Source organism: Ranitomeya imitator, chromosome 5 (assembly GCF_032444005.1).
Source record: "Ranitomeya imitator isolate aRanImi1 chromosome 5, aRanImi1.pri, whole genome shotgun sequence".
NCBI lineage: Eukaryota > Metazoa > Chordata > Amphibia > Anura > Dendrobatidae > Ranitomeya > Ranitomeya imitator.
The window spans coordinates 147,236,454-147,259,175 of NC_091286.1; the positions used below are offsets into that span (position 1 = coordinate 147,236,454).

The 22,722-nt window shown below is 41.9% G+C and overlaps 1 protein-coding gene across 8 annotated transcripts in view; it reads right to left on the reverse strand.

Annotated features, from left to right (window-relative positions):
- The window catches only part of LOC138681586 (uncharacterized), a 1,359,044-nt gene that overhangs the window by 297,477 nt on the left and 1,038,845 nt on the right, over positions 1 to 22,722 (reverse strand). For 7 of the 8 annotated variants that reach the window (XR_011321937.1, XR_011321933.1, XR_011321930.1 and 4 more), the window contains one exon: positions 3,890 to 3,957. The exons of the other annotated variant lie outside the window; for it this stretch is intronic. The gene's annotated coding sequence lies outside the window, so the exon portion shown is untranslated. The remainder of the gene's footprint in view (positions 1 to 3,889; positions 3,958 to 22,722) is intronic. 8 annotated transcript variants of the gene reach the window in all.

Sequence of the window (22,722 nt, forward strand, 5' to 3'; positions counted from 1 at the left end):
TCAAGTTATTTGACCAAGTCAGATTTAGGAAAATCTAACATGAGCTTTAATTTTTGTAGAGTTCTGTAGGAAAGTAGTGGGATGTATCCCTCCCTCCACGCCGGGTCTTGGGAGTGGCCCATGTCCATGATTCCCATTTAAACTTTCAGTTAAGGTTTGGGTGTGTCAGTTTTGGTTTGCAAGAATCAGAACAGGAGGCTCAGTGCAGGACAGGTCTGTGTGAGAATGAACACAGGCCAGAGAGAGCAAAGGCATTGTTGTACCACAAATTATAAGGTGGTTCAATCGCCCACGGCAGTAGACTGATATGGACTGGTATGGATAATCTGGCTGTGAAGCGGAGGATAATGTTTACATTTATTTTTGTTAGTTGCCAAAATAAAGACTTTAAGGCTAAGTTTACACTTGCATTTAGCTGGTCTGCGTATGGCTGCGTACATCCTCTGTTAAGCTCCGCCTATGCTCCACCTACTTCCGCATGCATCCTGCGTCGTCCTATGTACCTCTATTTAATATTGGGTATGCAGGGACATGCGACATTTGCGGATGTTTTGTTTTGTCACTATGCGGCGTTTTGACGTGCCCACCAACTGCATGGGAATGCAAAAAGTTGCATTCCCGTGCGGTCGGCGGGCACGTCAAAATGCCGCATGTGGACGCATCTGCAAACAACACATGTCCCTGCATACCCAATGTTAAAGATAGGTAAGCAAGACGTCGCAGGATGCACGCGGAAGTAGACGGAGCATAAGCAGAGCTTAACGGAGGATGTACGCAGCCATATTAAAACCAGCCAAAGGCAAGTGTGTACTTAGCCTAAGTCAAACTATCTTGGGTCATGACCTCATTATCATACTGTCATGAAAGCCGCTGCATTACAATGTCTAATTCTTAGAAAAAAAAGCTATGTTGATAGTGATGTTTCTTATACAAATAATCACATAGATTCTACCTGCTGTCATTGTTTCCCCTACAGAGCATACAGTGACTGATGTCCTGTCCACCCAACCCAGTAACTCTTCCTTAGGGCACCGTCTCACAGTGGCACTTTGGTCGCAACGACGGCACGATCCGTGACGCTCCAGCATCGTAACAATATCGCTCCAGCGTCGTAGACTGCTGTCACACTTTGCAATGTACAACGCTGGAGCGATAATTTCATGACGTATGTGCGATGTAGAAGCCGTTGGTTACTATGCGCACATCGTATACAATATCGTGCACACCTTTGTTACACCATGCGATCATGCCGCCACAGCGGGACACTAGACGACGAAAGAAAGTTTCAAACGATCTGCTACGACGTACGATTCTCAGCGGGGTCCCTGATCGCAGGAGCGTGTCAGACACTGCGAGATCGTAACTATATCGCTGGAACGTCACAAATCGTGCCGTCGTAGCGATCAAAATGCCACTGTGTGACGGTACCCTTAGATATAATGATATCCAGATGCTTTAGAGCCTGTCCAGATTGGTTACTAGAAGAAAAATATATATAGGCGTATAGAGTATTCTTTACCAAGGTAGCAGGGTCAAGTGTGGAGTATATTTGTGTTCTGTGGGCATAGGACATAGTTTTTTTCAGGGACATAGTGTGAAGTAGGTTATTAGCGTTATAGGGCATACTTTGTGGAGAAGAAGTGCTGTAAATGTGAGGAGTGAAATAAAGTGTTTTTTTATTACTATTTCACACCACAGATTTATTTTCCAATTTTTTTTAAATTCAATATATGATACAGTGAATAGTGTTATTCAAAATGGCAATAAACTGGCAGTCTTATACTGCTAAGTTCATAGAAAAAGAAAAAGTTATGTCTCTTAGAACAAGGGTAATCAAAAACCGAAGAAGAAAAAGAAAATTGGACCCAGTAGGTGAAAAAGGTTTCTTCTTGATCATGATAGTGTATTAGCGTTTCAATCCTGGTACTCTTCATGCTATGTGGTTATATCTGGTGTTCAGGGCCGGTTCTGCCATTTGGGCAGATGATAATCTTGCTTCAGGCTGCAGTTTGGGTTGTCCCTGAGGGGGAGCAAAATGTCGCCATGCTAAGATCCCAACCTAAAAACATGATAGATGCTGGCTCTTACGTACATGGCATCTCTAACAACAGCAGTAGGAAATAAGCTTTAGTAGCTGCCTTCAATCATTTAGATAACGCTGCCAACACAATCACAGGGTACCGATGAGTTTCCATGGCATATGGATGCCTGTTGAAGGTCCCTGTTGCTGAGATTTCAACTCACCTATAAAGCTTTGACATAGACTGAGCTTCATAGGAGACTGCGATTTGTCTTGTATTGTGCAATACTGGGATATTGCACTATACAGTGAAAGTGATCAGACTATCACAGGTTCAAGTCTCCCAAGGGAGACTAAAAATGTGGTAAAAAAATAAATTAAAAGTTTAATAAAAAATAAAGAAATAAAAACAATAAAATAAATATAGTTGCTATTGCCACATCCATAAAAGTCAAGTCTGTGAAACTATAAAATGAATAAACCTGTCTAAATGCTAGAATTGCGTTATATTTTGGACACCTCTTCTCCCTAAAAAAATGCAATGAAAAGCGATCAAAACATTGTATGTTCTACATGTATCCACAAAGAATCTGCTCAAAGATAAAAAAAAATCAACAACAATGGAAAAACAAATGTTATGCTTCTCAGAAAATGGCAGCACAAATCCCAATTTAGTTATTTATTTATTTTATCAAACTTCTCAATTTGTTTGTCACTGTAATGTAAAAAATTTGATGGAAGTTTAGCATTGTTGTAATCTTGCAGACCAGGAGAATCATGTTGTCACAGGTCATTTTTTACAATATAAAGAATGCCTTACAATAAAGACCAACATACACTGACGGAATTGTGTTTCTCTTGCTCTGCAGGAAGGGAAGGGGGCGCGCCATTTACATTTTTGCCTCAGGCAGCAAGAAGGCTAGAATTGGCGTTGCTGATGCCGTATTTATCTATAACCTTATCTTGTCTGCTTTTTCCAGCAGAATAAGAAATGGACACCCTGCAATCCAAACTAAAAAGCAAGTGCAACTTGATAATAAAAACAGGTGAAAATCCTTCAGAGATGAATGATACCACAACATAGAAAGGAATAACATTTGAACTGCTCATCAGCAGCTCTAGAGGCCTCATATGTGACACCCATGGTCTTGTATGATATTTTGGATGCAGTCATTTGATAGCTGTTGTTAGTAGTAGCCTGTTGTGTCTTGCCTTTTCTGTCTACTGAGAGGATAGGGACAGCTTTCCAAGAACTTCAAGATGCACTATATAAATATATAGTGAATCATCAGACACTTTTTTGGTAGCCCACATGTCACAATTAAAACAATGAACTAAATCAGTGTCCCCCAACTCCAGAAGCCATTAACAGATCAAGTTTTCAGGATTTCCTTAGTTTTGTCCAAGAGATGGAATTATCACCTATGCGATACTAAGGAAATCCGGAAAACATGATCTGTTGGTGGCTCTTGAGGACTGGACTTTGGGAACACTGATCTAAATAGTGATCATTTATTTGTAAAAACTATTCTGTTCCACGTGAAAGCAGAAAAATTGGTAGACATCAAAACATGACAATATTGTCTGAAGCAGAGAACCTCTCAGCACAGTGATATCGCCATCTACACTCAAACGCTAATGAAACTTTGCTTTTTCCAGTGTTCAACTGTTTTTTTTCTTTTTGCTGATCCTCACTTTTGAGGCAACTGACTTGGAAAATCAACTGGTGATATCCAAACTCCTGACAGAGGTTACTAACCTTGATATCATGTGGTCACCTACTATACTGGAAGCAATATAAGAGTTGTCTGAGATTTTCTTTTTAAGTGCATTAAAGGCAGAGAGAATATTAAAATTCACATTACTTACCTATGCCAGGAAGACCGATTGGCTGCAGTGGTCATGTGAACGATGGACTTGACGCCATTGCTCAAGCTCTATCAGAGAAATAAATATCAGTTGGGTTTATTAGAGAAATTGACAAACTTTCTGCAATTTGCAATAAATCAATTTGCAATGGGGGTTGAATAGTTTTGATTGCACCTGTATGTTGCATGCAATTAGTAGGCCATGAGGAGAGGAGAGTCTAGTGATGTACAGAACTTTTGTTAGCGTGCAGTAATTGACCACCTAAAATAAATTATGGTACCTTTTTTACCTTTTTATAAGACATTTGGACATTATTTAATAAAAATGTATGCTAACATGATATACATTAAATTGCAGTGAACTACAGTGAATGGATATTTACATACAGTAGGATCCTGCATCTTGAAAAATTCTGCTGCATTTTTGAGCTTGCATATCACGCTGCAGTCACAGCAGGCTAGCACTGGCAGGTATATCTAAAGTGGGGAAAATAAGTATTTGATACACTGCCGATTTTGCAAGTTTTCCCACCAGAAAGAATGGAGAGGTCTGTAATTTTTATCGTAGGTATGTTTCAACTGTGCGAAAATCTAAAAAAAATCCAGAAAATCACACTATATGATTTTTACATAGTTAACTTGCATTTTATTGCATGAAATAAGTATTTGTTACAATAGAAAAATAGTACTTAATATTTAGCACAGAAACCTTTATCCGCAATTACAGAGGTCAAATGTTGCCTGCAGTTCTTGACCAAGTTTGCACACACTGCAGAAGGGATTTTGGCTCACTCCCCAATACAGATCTTCTCCAGATCTTTCAGGTTTTGTGCCTGTCACTAAGCAAAATTGAGTTTCAGCTCCCTCTAAAGATTTTCTATTGGGTTCAGGTCTGGAGACTGGCTAGGCTTTTCCAGTACCTTAAAATGCTTCTTACAGAGCCACTACTTAGTTGCCCTGGCTGTTTGTTTGGGGTCATTGTTATGCTGGAAGACCCAGCCATGACCCATCTCCAATGCTCTTACTGAGGGAAGGAGGTTTTTGGCCAAAATCTCGCAATACATGACCTTATCCATCCTCCCTTCAATAAAGGGCAGTCGCCCTATCCCCTTTGTAGAAAAGCACCCCCAAAGTATGATGTTTCTCTCACAATGCTTCACAGTTGGGACAGTGTTATTGGGGTTGTACTCATCCTTTTTGTTCCTCCAAACACGGCCAGTGATGTTGATATCAAAAAGTTCTATTTTTGTCTCATCTGACCACATGACATTCTTCCATGTCTCCTGTGGATCATCCAGATGGTCCCTGGTGAATTTTAAACGGGCCTGGACAAGTGCTTGTGTGAGCAGGGGGACCTTGCGTACCCTGCAGGATTTTAACCCATGATGGTGTAGTGTGTTACTAATGTTTAAGACTGTGGTCCCAGCTCTCTTCAGTTCATTGGCCTGGTGTCCTTAGACAGTGTTTTACTTGTGGCCATGGTGGAAAGGTTGGATTGTGATTGATTGAGTGTGTGGACAGGTGTCTTTTACACAGGTAACAATGTGGCGCCCCTGGGTCCTGGTCATCACAGTTGTATTGCTTTCCTCTCGGGGAGAGTGATGCTACGTTTGGAGGCAAAGAAGGATAACTGCATCCAGGTATCGCAAACATGCAAGGACCCGGTACCGAGTACCCCACGGCCCCAAGGGGGCGATCCAACAACTTCAAACAGATGCAATTAATACAGGTAATGAGTGCAAAGTAGGAGGGCTTCTTAAAAATACCTAATAGTTCTGTGAGAGCCAGAATTCTTGCTGGTTGGTAGGTGATCAAATACTTATAGTATGCACTAAAGTGCAATTTAATTATTTAAAAATCATACTGTTAGGGCTAGAGGTATGCACCAAGTAATAGGGTGATAGATACGAGGTGCGTTCGCATCCCGGGGTTCACCGTGCAGAGATACCTGCTGCAAGTAATGGTGAATGGACACTGAGCTCACACGTGGGTTAAACTTCACCCCGTGTGAAATGAAAGCGAGCTCTGTTGCCTCACAGAGTCGCGCTGTACACAGGGACTAAAACCCTAACTAGACGTTGTGCTTGCTCTGGAACTCTTCTGTGCTAACCGCACACATGAAGGAACCAGATGTTAAGCCAAGGCTAATTGCCCCCACTGACGTTAGCTGCCTGCCTGAGTGTACAGCCTCAAGGCTAAACAGACTCACACCACTTACAGTGGGGCAAAAAAGTATTTAGTCAGTCAGCAATAGTGCAAGTTCCACCACTTAAAAAGATGAGAGGCGTCTGTAATTTACATCATAGGTAGACCTCAACTATGGGAGACAAACTGAGAAAAAAAAATCCAGAAAATCACATTGTCTGTTTTTTTAACATTTTATTTGCATATTATGGTGGAAAATAAGTATTTGGTCAGAAACAAAATTTCATCTCAATACTTTGTAATATATCCTTTGTTGGCAATGACAGAGGTCAAACGTTTTCTGTAAGTCTTCACAAGGTTGCCACACACTGTTGTTGGTATGTTGGCCCATTCCTCCATGCAGATCTCCTCTAGAGCAGTGATGTTTTTGGCTTTTCGCTTGGCAACACGGACTTTCAACTCCCTCCAAAGGTTTTCTATAGGGTTGAGATCTGGAGACTGGCTAGGCCACTCCAGGACCTTGAAATGCTTCTTACGAAGCCACTCCTTCGTTGCCCTGGCGGTGTGCTTTGGATCATTGTCATGTTGAAAGACCCAGCCACGTTTCATCTTCAATGCCCTTGCTGATGGAAGGAGGTTTGCACTCAAAATCTCACGATACATGGCCCCATTCATTCTTTCATGTACCCGGATCAGTCGTCCTGGCCCCTTTGCAGAGAAACAGCCCCAAAGCATGATGTTTCCACCACCATGCTTTACAGTAGGTATGGTGTTTGATGGATGCAACTCAGTATTCTTTTTCCTCCAAACACGACAAGTTGTGTTTCTACCAAACAGTTCCAGTTTGGTTTCATCAGACCATAGGACATTCTCCCAAAACTCCTCTGGATCATCCAAATGCTCTCTAGCAAACTTCAGACGGGCCCGGACATGTACTGGCTTAAGCAGTGGGACATGTCTGGCACTACAGGATCTGAGTCCATGGTGGCGTAGTGTGTTACTTATGGTAGGCCTTGTTACATTGGTCCCAGCTCTCTGCAGTTCATTCACTAGGTCCCCCCGCGTAGTTCTGGGATTTTTGCTCACCATTCTTGTGATCATTCTGACCCCACGGGGTGGGGTTTTGCGTGGAGCCCCAGATCGAGGGAGATTATCAGTGGTCTTGTATGTCTTCCATTTTCTAATTATTGCTCCCACTGTTGATTTCTTCACTCCTAGCTGGTTGGCTATTGCAGATTCAGTCTTCCCAGCCTGGTGCAGGGCTACAATTTTGTTTCTGGTGTCCTTTGACAGCTCTTTGGTCTTCACCATAGTGGAGTTTGGAGTCAGACTGTTTGAGGGTGTGCACAGGTGTCTTTTTATACTGATAACAAGTTTAAACAGGTGCCATTACTACAGGTAATGAGTGGAGGAAAGAGGAGACTCTTAAAGAAGAAGTTACAGGTCTGTGAGAGCCAGAAATCTTGATTGTTTGTTTCTGACCAAATACTTATTTTCCACCATAATATGCAAATAAAATGTTAAAAAAAAATACAATGTGATTTTCTGGATTTTTTTTTCTCAGTTTGTCTCCCATAGTTGAGGTCTACCTATGATGTAAATTACAGACGCCTCTCATCTTTTTAAGTGGTGGAACTTGCACTATTGCTGACTGACTAAATACTTGTTTGCCCCACTGTATATACAGTGTGGCAGAGTATCCACTGGCAACTGCCAAACACAAATGATACTAGCTCATGGCCGTGCGGCCATGCAAACCTATAATAGCTGTAGCAGTTCAGGACCTTCCTAGTGGACCAATAGGAGTTGCTACAGGACCTGAGCATGTGACCCCCGACCTCCAATGAGAGGTCTTCCCATGGGCATGCTCAGGAGGGGAAAAGCAGGACTTAGTCCCAGGAGTGCCTGCTCGCCGCCGAACAGCACTAGTTATAATGGCTGGACCTGGAAGGGCAGCAGTAACCAAACGTGCAGTATCTGTCCTGGCCAGGCGCTGGGACCAATGTCTCCGCTGAGCAGGCTCCACTGCGGCTGGAGAAGAATGGGAGACCGCAGCGGACATGGCTCGAGATTCCCCCTGTGCAGCGGCAGGAACTCGACGCCTAACACATACAGGTCCTTCTCAAAAAATTAGCATATAGTGTTAAATTTCATTATTTACCATAATGTAATGATTACAATTAAACTTTCATATATTATAGATTCATTATCCACCAACTGAAATTTGTCAGGTCTTTTATTGTTTTAATACTGATGATTTTGGCATACAACTCCTGATAACCCAAAAAACCTGTCTCAATAAATTAGCATATCAAGAAAAGGTTCTCTAAACGACCTATTACCCTAATCTTCTGAATCAACTAATTAACTCTAAACACATGCAAAAGATACCTGAGGCTTTTATAAACTCCCTGCCTGGTTCATTACTCAAAACCCCCATCATGGGTAAGACTAGCGACCTGACAGATGTCAAGAAGGCCATCATTGACACCCTCAAGCAAAAGGGTAAGACCCAGAAAGAAATTTCTCAACAAATAGGCTGTTCCCAGAGTGCTGTATCAAGGCATCTCAATGGTAAGTCTGTTGGAAGGAAACAATGTGGCAGAAAACGCTGTACAACGAGAAGAGGAGACCGGACCCTGAGGAAGATTGTGGAGAAGGACCGATTCCAGACCTTGGGGAACCTGAGGAAGCAGTGGACTGAGTCTGGTGTGGAAACATCCAGAGCCACCGTGCACAGGCGTGTGCAGGAAATGGGCTACAGGTGCCGCATTCCCCAGGTAAAGCCACTTTTGAACCATAAACAGCGGCAGAGGCGCCTGACCTGGGCTACAGAGAAGCAGCACTGGACTGTTGCTAAGTGGTCCCAAGTACTTTTTTCTGATGAAAGCAAATTTTGCATGTCATTCGGAAATCAAGGTGCCAGAGTCTGGAGGAAGACTGGGGAGAAGGAAATGCCAAAATGCCTGAAGTCCAGTGTCAAGTACCCACAGTCAGTGATGGTGTGGGGTGCCATGTCAGCTGCTGGTGTTGGTCCACTGTGTTTCATCAAGGGCAGGGTCAATGCAGCTAGCTATCAGGAGATTTTGGAGCACTTCATGCTGACCTGGCACCTGCTCACAGTGCCAAAACCACTGGTAAATGGTTTACTGACCATGGTATTACTGTGCTCAATTGGCCTGCCAACTCTCCTGACCTGAACCCCATAGAGAATCTGTGGGATATTGTGAAGAGAAAGTTGAGAGACGCAAGACCCAACACTCTGGATGAGCTTAAGGCCGCTATTGAAGCATCCTGGGCCTCCATAACATCTCAGCAGTGTCACAGGCTGATTGCCTCCATGCCACGCCGCATTGAAGCAGTCATTTCTGCCAAAGGATTCCCGACCAAGTATTGAGTGCATAACTGAACATTATTATTTGATGGTTTTTTTGTTTGTTATTAAAAACACTTTTATTTGATTGGATGGGTGAAATATGCTAATTTATTGAGACAGGTTTTTTGGGTTATCAGGAGTTGTATGCCAAAATCATCAGTATTAAAACAATAAAAGACCTGACAAATTTCAGTTGGTGGATAATGAATCTATAATATATGAAAGTTTAATTGTAATCATTACATTATGGTAAATAATGAAATTTAACACTATATGCTAATTTTTTGAGAAGGACCTGTACAATGTGATTTTCTGTTTTTTAGCAGATTCTGTCTCTCACAGTTGAAGTCTACCTGCGACAAAAATTACAGACCGCTCAATTCTTTGTAGGTGGAAAACTTTGCAAAATTGGTAGTGTATCAAATACTTATTTTCACCACTGTATCTATCTATCTTTGCTATCTTTATTTTTATGATTATTATTTATTTTTAGAACACCATTGATTTCATGGTGCTGTACATGAGAGAGGGTTGCATACAAAATACAAATATAAATTACAGTGAACAAACTAACAATGACAGACTGGTACAGAGAGAAGAGGACCCTGCCCTTGCGGGACTTACAGTCTACCGGATAATGGGGAAGGAGATAATAGGTTGGGGGGTTGCAGCAACTCCAATGGTGGTGAGGTGCCAGCTAGGTTAGTGCAGGCTGTAAGCTTGCTTGAAGAGATACGTTTTCAAGTTCCGTCTGAAAGTTCTGAAACTGGAGGATAATGGGATGTGTTGGGTCACAGAATTCCAGAGTATAGGGGATACTCGGGAGAAGTTTTGGAAGCGATTGGGTGAGGAACGTATATGTGTGGAGAAGAAAAGGAGGTCTTAAGAGGACTGGAGGTTGCATGCTGGAAGGTAATGGGAAATTAGTTTGGAGAGATATGGAGGAGACAGATTATGGACGACTTTGCAGGTCAATATCAATAGTTTGAATTGGATACGTTGGAGAATTGAGAGTCAATGAAGGGATTTGTCAAGGGGAGAAGTGGAAGAATAGTGAGACGAGAGGTGGATTAGTCATGCTACAGAATTAATAACGGATCGGATAGGTGAGAGAGTGTTAGCAGGAAGGCCACAGAGGAGAATATTACAGTAGTCGAGGCAGGAGATAATGAGGGCATGCACTAACATTTTAGTAGAATAATGATTGAGTTAAGGATGGAATCTGGAAATATTTTTGAGTTGGAGGCGGCAGGAGGTGGCAAAATCTTGGATGTGCAATTTGAAGGATAGGGCAGAGTCGAGGGTTACTCTGAGGCAGCGGACTTGATGAACAGGAGAAAGCGTGATATCATTTATTATGATATATCAGGTAGGGCGAAGGGCAGTTAGGTGAGAAGGAGGAAAGATGATGAGTTTAGATTTATCCCTATATAACCCCTGGCATAAATTATGGTATCACCGGCCTTGGAGGAGGTTCATTCAGTTGTTTAATTTTGTAGAAAAAAAAGCAGATCACAGACATGGCACAAAACTAAAGTCATTTCAAATGTCAACTTTCTGGCTTTAAGAAACACTAAAAGAAATCAAGAACAAAAAAATGTGGTAGTCAGTAATTGTTACTTTTTTATCCAAGAATAGTGGAAAAATTATGGAGTCGCTCAATTCTGAGGAAAAAATTATGGAATCATGAAAAACAAACAAAAAAAACCCTTCCAAAACATCAATAATAATTTGTTGCACCACCTCTGGCTTTTATAACAGATTGCAGTCTCTGAGGCATGGACTTAATGAGTGTCAAACAGTACTCTTCATCAATCTGACTCCAACTTTCTGTGATTGCTGTTGCCAGATCAGCTTTGCAGGTTGGAGCCTCTTCATGGACCATTTTCTTCAAATTCCACCAAAGATTTTCAATTGGATTGAGATCCGGACTATTTGCAGGCCATGACATTGACCTTATGTGTCTTTTTTCAAGAAATGTTTTCACAGTTTTTGCTCTATGGCAGGATGCATTATCATCTTGAAAAATGATTTCATCATCCCCAAACATCCTTTCAATTGATTGGATAAGAAAAGTGTCCATAATATCAACATAAACTTGTGCATTTATTGAAGACTAGATGGTGGCCCGATTCTAACGCATCGGGTATTCTAATATGTATGTATGTATGTATGTATATAGCAGTCACATAGTATATAGCACAGGCCACGTAGTATATAGGAGCCAAGTAGTATATAGCAGACACGCATTATATAACACAGCCACATAGTATATAACACAGCCCACGTAATATATAGCATAGCTCATGCAGTATATAACACAGCCCACGCAGTATATAACACAGGCCACGTAGTATACAGCACAGACCATGTAGTATATAACACAGCCCACGCAGTATATAACACAGCCCACGTAGTATATAGCACAGCCTATGCAGTATATAACACAGCCCACGCAGTATATAACACAGGCCACGCAGTATATAACACAGGACACACAGTATATAACACAGCCCACATAATGTATAGCACAGCCCATGCAGTATATAACACAGCCCATGCAGTATATAACACAGCCCACATAGTATACAGCACAGCCCACGTAGTATATAACACAGCCCACGTAGTGTATAACACAGCCCACGTAGTATATAGCACAGCCCACGCAGTATATAACACAGCCCATGCAGTATATAACACAGGTCATGCAGTATATAGTACAGGCCACGCAGTATATAACACAGCCTACGCAGTATATAATACTGCCCACATAGTATATAAGGCTGGTTTCACATTTGCGCTTAAAAACGCAGCGTTTTAAACACAAACGCATTTGGTGAAAAAACGTGTTTAAATGCTGCGTTTTTTAGGCGCATGCGTTTTTGCATGTTTTAACACAATCGCGGCGTTTTGACGCATTTACATGCGTTTTTTCCTGCATTTGCATTTTTGAAACGCATGATGAGAAGTGTGTGACAGCTGCCAATCATCAAAATCAACTAGAAAACCCACTATAAACAGAAATACCTAGGGTTAGGGTTAGGGTTAGGATCCCTTAGGGTTAGGGTTGGGGGGTGGCTTTTCAGTGTGTATTCTTGTGTTTTTCTATAAAAACGCATGCAAACGCATGTGCTTAAAAACACATGCGTTTACATAGACATCAATACGTTTTTTTGCAAAAACGCAAAAAAAAAACGCAAATGTGAAACCAGCCTGACACTGCCCTCATAGTATATAGCAGCCACGCAGTATATAACACAGCCCACGTAATATATAGCACAGCCCATGCAGTATATACCACAGCCCACATAGTAAATAACACAGCCCACGTAGCATATAACACAGCCCACGCAGTATATAACACTGGCCACGTAGTATATAGCAGCCACGCAGTATATAACACAGCTCACATAGTATATAGCAGTGTGGGCATCATATCCCTGTTAAAAAAATAATTAAAATAAAAAATAGTTATATATTCACCCACCGGCGTCCAGCGAAGCTGTCCCGATGCGCGCGCTGCTGCCGCCAGCTTCCATTCCCAGCGATGCATTGCGAAATTACCCAGATGACTTAGCGGTCTCGCGAGACCGCTAAGTCTTCTGGGTAGTTTCACAATGCATCTCTGGGAACGGAAGCTGGTGGCAGCCACGCACGCATCGGCGGACGACAGAAGGTGAGAATAGCAGGCTTTTTGATTATTTTTAACATTAGATCTTTTTACTATTGATGCTGCATAGGCACACAGGGTTAATAGCAGCATTAATGGAGTGCATTACCCGCGGCATAACACGGTCCGTTAATGCTGCCATTAACCCTGTGTCAGCGCTGACTGGAGGGGAGAATGGAGCCGGTGCTGGGCACTGACTGGACAGAAGTAGGGAGGGACTAATTCTCAGCCAGACTGTGCCCATCGCTGATTGGTCACGGCCTGGCGGCCACGACCAATCAGCGACACAGGATTTCTGTTACAGACAGACAGACAGACGGAAGTACCCTTTAGACAGTTATATATAGATGTAATGACAGCCATCTCCCCAGTGCCTTTACCTGACATGCAGCCCCATATCATCAATGACTGTGGAAATTTGCATGTTCTCTTCAGGCAGTCATCTTTATAAATCTCATTGGAACGGCACCAAACAAAAGTTCCAGCATCATCACCTTGCCCAATGCAGATTTGTGATTCATCACTGAATATGACTTTCATCCAATCATCCACAGTCCACGATTGCTTTTCCTTAGCCCATTGTAACCTTGTTTTTTCTGTTTAGGTGTTAATGATGGCTTTCGTTTAGCTTTTCTGTATGTAAATCCCATTTCCTTTAGGCGGTTTGTTACAGTTCGGTCACAGACGTTGACTCCAGTTTCCACCCATTCATTCCTAATTTGTTTTGTTGTGCATTTACTGTTTTGGAGACATATTGCTTTAAGTTTCCAGTCTTGACGCTTTAATGTCTTCCTTGGTCTACCAGTATGTTTATCTTTAACAACCTTCCCATGTTGTTTGTATTTAGTCCACATTTTAGACACAGCTGACTGTTATTTTTGGGTATGAAAATTTACAGGGTGATTCCATAATTTTTTCCTCAGAATTGAGTGACATCTTAATTTTTTGCCTATGCTTGGCTAAAAAAAAATTAACCATTACTGACTACCACATTTTTTGTTCTTGATTTCTTTTAGTGCTTCATAAAGCCAGAAAGTTGCCCTTTGCAATGACTTTAGTTTTGTGCCATGTCTGTGATCTGCTTTTTTTTCTACAAAATTAAACAACTGAATGGACATCCTCCAAGGCCGGTGATTCCATAATTTTTTGCTAGGGGTTGTATATAGTTATAGTTATAGTTATAAAGACTGAAAAAAAGACCTAGGTCCATAAAATTCAACTTTTAGAAACACATTAGAAAGTATGATGAGAAAAAGGAGGATATGGCTGATAGACACTGATTTTAGAGTTTTTGTGAGTTGTCCTTAACAAACTTTATTTCTCTTATTAACACACCCCTCAAGAAGGCTTTCATTGCATCCCATAAGACACTTATGCGTGCCGAGCCCAATTTAGTGGAAAAAAATTCCGATAGTTGCTGCCTCACATTGTTACAGTCAATAATTTTAAGCCAAAATGGATTAAGCCTTCACCCCTGAGAGAATCTAGACCTCATCGGAATCCACCTTCAGCTGAAACCATAGGGGAGAGTGATCTTATGCCGACCTATGAGAATATTCTTTTTAACGAGCTCCGAAATCACAGAAGGATGACATAGTGCCAAATAAATTCTTGAAAAGGACTGATATGTGGATGATGCACAGGAGTAGACCTTTGAGTTTAGAAACCTCTCTCTCCAGATAATAACCAGGCCCACCTCCTTAATAAGGCAGTCAAAGGGGGATTGCTAATTCTTTCCTGCAGTAAATTTGTCTCTAAATGGATTACATATATTATTAAAATCTCCCATAATTAATAAAGGGATATCTGGCCACTCTGCCAGTTTCATCAACATTTTTGTAAATGGAGTGTTAGAGTAAGGAGGGGGAACATATAATACAACACATATTCAAAATGAGAAAATAAGCAATGGACACCTCTAAACCTCCCTTCATCATCTTTGAAGGTGATTATGCATATGAAGGGAATACTTTTATGCACAATACGACTGACTACCCTAGAGTATTTGGAATAGAAAGAGTGTAGGTGAAACCTCATCCAGGACCTGTGCATTAAATTAAGATTTTTTTTTTTACATGCATCTCCTGTAGCCCTTTTGCCGGGATCATCTTTTTGACATATTCAAATATTTTGTGGCTTTTGGAATTGTTCCTCAAACCTCTTATATTCTAAGATATAAAATTAACTGTTACACCCATTTACTAAAGTAGTGAATAAATACAACTCTCCTTGTCAATGTCACCAATTCCAGGTATTTTACCCACCATATAATCCAGACTTTAGCAGGTTTGCACAGCAGATAGGCTTTCTCCTCAACCCAGCTAACAAACATCCCCCTTCCTTCCCTCAAACAGTATGAACCTACCCTTACCTGTAAGGCACGGGGTCTAAAGCAGATCACAACCATTCGGTGCATACGCCACAATAAAAAATACCAAAAAGAAAATATTCTGTATCAATTGTCTTCTACACAGAGCCTGCTGCACGAAAAGTAAACCATATAACTTGCATATATGTGTCATTAATCATAACACATTATTACTCACAACTTCCACATTGAACCTGTCAGGGAGAAAGCATATGTGACATAAACTTTAATTTACTCCACATTTTAGTCACCAAACCACCAGGGCTCTCAAGAACTTGAATAATTTCAGCCCCTTTTAGCTTGCGGAGCTTCCTGTTGGATCTGCCATTTATTACAGTCCAGCCATCTCAGGGCATATTTAGGGTATTCAAAGAAAAAGGTGGAACCAAACACAATCACTATCAGTTTTGTGAGGTAAATCATAGAATATTGCAGCCCAAATGACCTCATTCTTCTTTTAATGTCTATGTACATGGATCTACTATGGACTTCAACAGAAAAGTCTGGAAAAAAGAATACTCTCTGCCCTCCAAGTGATATGTTCCATTTCTCCCCTGCCTTCCTTAGTATGATATCCCGGTCTTTGTAATGTAAGATTTCATTCAGGATGACCTAGGATCGGGTCTCGTGGGAACCCTGTGGACCCTTTCCACACCAAACAAAGGAATGAGGACTTCTCTCCGATCTAGCAGCCACTTTCAAAAAAAGCCATCCAGGTCTCTCCCTTCTATATTTTCATGGAAACCCACCAACCTGATATTATTATGCCACAGGCGATTTTCCAGATCATTAGTCTTGGCCATTAAGGCGGCAACTGCTTGCTTGTGACTTTGAATGTCTCTATGGACAGGAAGGAGAGTGTCTTCCAGCTCACTAACTTCCCCTCCACAGCAGTTGTGTGTTCAGCCATTGTTTGCAAAACCGTTCCGGATTGTCAGAATGGTCTCCTGAACAGCATTGAAAACATCCAATAACCCCTTCACGACCTTGGTATTTTCCGTTTTTGCGTTTTCATTTTTTGCTCTCCTTCCCACAGTCATAACTTTTTTATTTTTCTGGTATTGCTGAAATACCTGGGACCAAGGGCTCCCAACTATCCCCGCTCCCTGGATTACTTCTGATGTTGAAGACACCGGGGTCACGTACCTTGCTAAACTCCTAAATCTGCCCTATATCTGTCCCCTTCCTCCACCCAGGGTAGTGGGGAGTAATAGTGTATGTATATACACAAACCAGACTAAAAAGTGAGGATGTACAGGGATAAATGAAAATACCAAACATTCAAATATGCACTCACAGACAACAGAGAGGAACACCTGGTAGAAAAGGAAGGAAAACCAAATAGGAGAGGATGAGGATTTGCATACAGCCGAAATACCATACAACAGTCACAGATCAACACTCCAAACGCCTTACCAACAGCCGACACCACCACTCCACACCAGGCAGTATAAGACTAACACTGGCAATCCAAATTGCAAGATGAAATATATGAGAGGTAAGTGGCCAATACTGAACAGCTGAGAACATCCAAGCAGGTATGCTTCAGAGACTCTAAGGGTACCGTTACACTATACGATTTACCAACGATCACGACCAGCGATGCGACCTGGCCGTGATCGTAGGTAAGTCGTTGTGTGGTCGCTGGAGAGCTGTCACACAGACAGCTCTCCAGCGACCAACGATGCCGAGGTCCCCGGGTAACCAGGGTAAACATCGGGTTACTAAGCGCAGGGCCACGCTTAGTAACCCGATGTTTACCCTGGTTACCAGCATAAAAAAAAACAAACAGTACATACTTACATTCCGGTGTCTGTCCCTTGCCGTCTGCTTCCCGCACTCACTAACTGCCGGCCGTAAAGTGAAAGCACAGCACAGCGGTGACGTCACCGCTGTGCTCTGCTTTCACTTTACGGCCGGCAGTCAGTCGGTGCAGGAAGCAGACGGCAAGGGACCTGACGGACACCGGAATGTAAGTATGTACTGTTTTTTTTTTTTTTTACATTTACGCTGGTAACCAGGGTAAACATCGGGTTACTAAGCGCGGCCCTGCGCTTAGTAATCCGATGTTTACCCTGGTTACAAGCGAACGCATCGCTGGATCGGTGTCACACACACCGATCCAGCGATGACAGCGGGAGATCCAGCGACGAAAGAATGTTCCAAACGATCTGCTACGACATACTATTCTCAGCAGGGTCCCTGATCGCTGCTGCGTGTCAGACACAGCGATATCGTATGGATATCGCTGGAACGTCACGAATCGTACCGTCGTAGTGATCAAAATGGCACTGTGTGACGGTACCCTTAGCTGAACAGTTTAACCCTTGTACTGCTAACAGAAACCTACACTATTTAATATGAAGGAGAAGTGATTCTAATCAGTACAGGAGTACATAAAATCAGAAGCTGGTTCTTCTGGTCCATCTCTGTCATGGTAAACCTGTGACAACACCATTGATTTTAGCATATGCTGTACTGGAAAATGGGGAGAAAAAAAACAAATGCAGTGAAATTGAAAAAAAAAAATGCAAATCTACAATTGTTTTTTCCCCCTCATGTTCACTAAGTGCTTAACCTGACCTGATCTGAAAAAAAGAAATGGCACCATGTTCAAAGACCCGCAGCTTTTCCATTTTTCAGGATCTGGGTCTGGGTGAGGGCTTATATTTTGCGTGCTGAGGTGCCGTTTTTATTGATATCATTTTGGGGTAGATATGATGTTTTGATTTTGTGTTATTGAATTTTATTGCAATGCTGCTGCAACCAAAAAGACATAATTCTTGTGTTTTGTTTTTTTTCTCGTTACGCCGTTCACTAATCAGATTAATTCTTTTTATATCTTGATAGATCGGGCGTGTCTGAATGCAGCGATATTAAATATGTGTATTTTTTATTGTTTTATTTTGAATGGGGCAATTTGAATTTTGATATTTTTTAATTTTAAAAATAATTTTAGACCTTTTTTTATTTTTTTTTACACTTTTTACTTGCTTCAATAGTCCCTAAGACTTGAAGCTGTGATCATCCAATCAGGCATCCATAGTAAATCAGCAATAACAAGCTCGGGGGTCTTCTGCAGTCAACCCATCAGTGCCCCATGATCATGTGCAGGGGTGCTGATGGGCGGGATTATATAACTTGAAGGTAAGCGCAAGTTATATACCGCTGTCAGAGATTGACAGCGGTATATAACTAGTTACAGTCACGGGTGGATCGCTATTCCACCAGCGGGTATTAGGGGCACATCAATCAAATTAGCTGTCTTGTGCAAGAAAAGATGCAGAGGCTCAGCGTCGGAGCCCACATCAAAGGGGTATGCACAACCTATGATGTATTAGACGTCATAGGTTGTAAAGGGGTTAAAGATGGGGATTACCCTAAGAATTTTACACCAAGGGTGCTCTCCGTGTGCTTGGAAATCTGCTCTACATTATTGTGTACCTGGGAGTTTGATGCTGTGCCATGAGGGACACCTTACCCCCTCATTTTCCTCCTCCCCTTCCTCATGAACTAATGAACTAATGAAACAAATCTAGATCCTTTGGGGGACATTGCATTGTTCCCCTTTGTGCCAGTTGCTGAGCCTTTATAAAGCCACTGCTCACATCGGCCAATAAATCAGTACTTTTTTTGCACCTAACAAAGTTTGGAGTACTACCTGCGCTTTGTGGATTACTGTATCTGTGATGGGCTATCTTTTTTTTAAATTACCACCTCATATTAACAAGATAACTTGTGATTTGTGGATTTGGTGGTTAAAATTGAATGCGCAAATAATTGGTTAATGAGTTCATCAAAGATTTACTCCAGAAATTTAATGGAGAAGTAAAAAGTGGTTGTGACCTGGGATAGATAGATAGATAGATAGATAATAGATCGATAGATAGATAGATAGATACTGTATGTGATTGATTGATAGATATGATAGATAGATACACATGTGATTGATAGATAGATATATAGATAGATATAGATACACATATGTGATAAATAGATAGATACATAGATAGATATAGATACACATGTGATTGATAGATAGATAGATAGATAGATAGATACATAGATAAATATAGATAGATACATAGATAAATATAGATACACATATGTGATAGATAGAGATACAAATACAGTGGGGCAAACAAGTATTTAGTCAGTCAGCAATAGTGCAAGTTCCACCACTTAAAAAGATGAGAGGCGTCTGTAATTTACATCATAGGTAGACCTCAACTATGGGAGACAAACTGAGAAAAAAAAATCCAGAAAATCACATTGTATTTTTTTTTAACATTTTATTTGCATATTATGGTGGAAAATAAGTATTTGGTCAGAAACAAACAATCAAGATTTCTGGCTCTCACAGACCTGTAACTTCTTCTTTAAGAGTCTCCTCTTTCCTCCACTCATTACCTGTAGTAATGGCACCTGTTTAAACTTGTTATCAGTATAAAAAGACACCTGTGCACACCCTCAAACAGTCTGACTCCAAACTCCACTATGGTGAAGACCAAAGAGCTGTCAAAGGACACCAGAAACAAAATTGTAGCCCTGCACCAGGCTGGGAATGTAATGATTACAATTAAACTTTCATATATTATAGATTCATTATCCACCAACTGAAATTTGTCAGGTCTTTTATTGTTTTAATACTGATGATTTTGGCATACAACTCCTGATAACCCAAAAAACCTGTCTCAATAAATTAGCATATTTCACCCATCCAATCAAATAAAAGTGTTTTTAATAACAAACAAAAAAACCATCAAATAATAATGTTCAGTTATGCACTCAATACTTGGTCGGGAATCCTTTGGCAGAAATGACTGCTTCAATGCGGCGTGGCATGGAGGCAATCAGCCTGTGACACTGCTGAGATGTTATGGAGGCCCAGGATGCTTCAATAGCGGCCTTAAGCTCATCCAGAGTGTTGGGTCTTGCGTCTCTCAACTTTCTCTTCACAATATCCCACAGATTCTCTATGGGGTTCAGGTCAGGAGAGTTGGCAGGCCAATTGAGCACAGTAATACCATGGTCAGTAAACCATTTACCAGTGGTTTTGGCACTGTGAGCAGGTGCCAGGTCAGCATGAAGTGCTCCAAAATCTCCTGATAGCTAGCTGCATTGACCCTGCCCTTGATGAAACACAGTGGACCAACACCAGCAGCTGACATGGCACCCCACACCATCACTGACTGTGGGTACTTGACACTGGACTTCAGGCATTTTGGCATTTCCTTCTCCCCAGTCTTCCTCCAGACTCTGGCACCTTGATTTCCGAATGACATGCAAAATTTGCTTTCATCAGAAAAAAGTACTTGGGACCACTTAGCAACAGTCCAGTGCTGCTTCTCTGTAGCCCAGGTCAGGCGCCTCTGCCGCTGTTTATGGTTCAAAAGTGGCTTTACCTGGGGAATGCGGCACCTGTAGCCCATTTCCTGCACACGCCTGTGCACGGTGGCTCTGGATGTTTCCACACCAGACTCAGTCCACTGCTTCCTCAGGTTCCCCAAGGTCTGGAATCGGTCCTTCTCCACAATCTTCCTCAGGGTCCGGTCTCCTCTTCTCGTTGTACAGCGTTTTCTGCCACATTGTTTCCTTCCAACAGACTTACCATTGAGATGCCTTGATACAGCACTCTGGGAACAGCCTATTTGTTGAGAAATTTCTTTCTGGGTCTTACCCTTTTGCTTGAGGGTGTCAATGATGGCCTTCTTGACATCTGTCAGGTCGCTAGTCTTACCCATGATGGGGGTTTTGAGTAATGAACCAGGCAGGGAGTTTATAAAAGCCTCAGGTATCTTTTGCATGTGTTTAGAGTTAATTAGTTGATTCAGAAGATTAGGGTAATAGGTCGTTTAGAGAACCTTTTCTTGATATGCTAATTTATTGAGACAGGTTTTTTGGGTTATCAGGAGTTGTATGCCAAAATCATCAGTATTAAAACAATAAAAGACCTGACAAATTTCAGTTGGTGGATAATGAATCTATAATATATGAAAGTTTAATTGTAATCATTACATTATGGTAAATAATGAAATTTAACACTATATGCTAATTTTTTGAGAAGGACCTGTATGTGTTAGGCGTCGAGTTCCTGCCGCTGCACAGGGGGAATCTCGAGCCATGTCCGCTGCGGTCTCCCATTCTTCTCCAGCCGCAGTGGAGCCTGCTCAGCGGAGACATTGGTCCCAGCGCCTGGCCAGGACAGATACTGCACGTTTGGTTACTGCTGCCCTTCCAGGTCCAGCCATTATAACTAGTGCTGTTCGGCGGCGAGCAGGCACTCCTGGGACTAAGTCCTGCTTTTCCCCTCCTGAGCATGCCCATGGGAAGACCTCTCATTGGAGGTCGGGGGTCACATGCTCAGGTCCTGTAGCAACTCCTATTGGTCCACTAGGAAGGTCCTGAACTGCTACAGCTATTATAGGTTTGCATGGCCGCACGGCCATGAGCTAGTATCATTTGTGTTTGGCAGTTGCCAGTGGATACTCTGCCACACTGTATATACAGTGGGGCAAACAAGTATTTAGTCAGTCAGCAATAGTGCAAGTTCCACCACTTAAAAAGATGAGAGGCGTCTGTAATTTACATCATAGGTAGACCTCAACTATGGGAGACAAACTGAGAAAAAAAAATCCAGAAAATCACATTGTATTTTTTTTTAACATTTTATTTGCATATTATGGTGGAAAATAAGTATTTGGTCAGAAACAAACAATCAAGATTTCTGGCTCTCACAGACCTGTAACTTCTTCTTTAAGAGTCTCCTCTTTCCTCCACTCATTACCTGTAGTAATGGCACCTGTTTAAACTTGTTATCAGTATAAAAAGACACCTGTGCACACCCTCAAACAGTCTGACTCCAAACTCCACTATGGTGAAGACCAAAGAGCTGTCAAAGGACACCAGAAACAAAATTGTAGCCCTGCACCAGGCTGGGAAGACTGAATCTGCAATAGCCAACCAGCTAGGAGTGAAGAAATCAACAGTGGGAGCAATAATTAGAAAATGGAAGACATACAAGACCACTGATAATCTCCCTCGATCTGGGGCTCCACGCAAAACCCCACCCCGTGGGGTCAGAATGATCACAAGAATGGTGAGCAAAAATCCCAGAACTACGCGGGGGGACCTAGTGAATGAACTGCAGAGAGCTGGGACCAATGTAACAAGGCCTACCATAAGTAACACACTACGCCACCATGGACTCAGATCCTGTAGTGCCAGACATGTCCCACTGCTTAAGCCAGTACATGTCCGGGCCCGTCTGAAGTT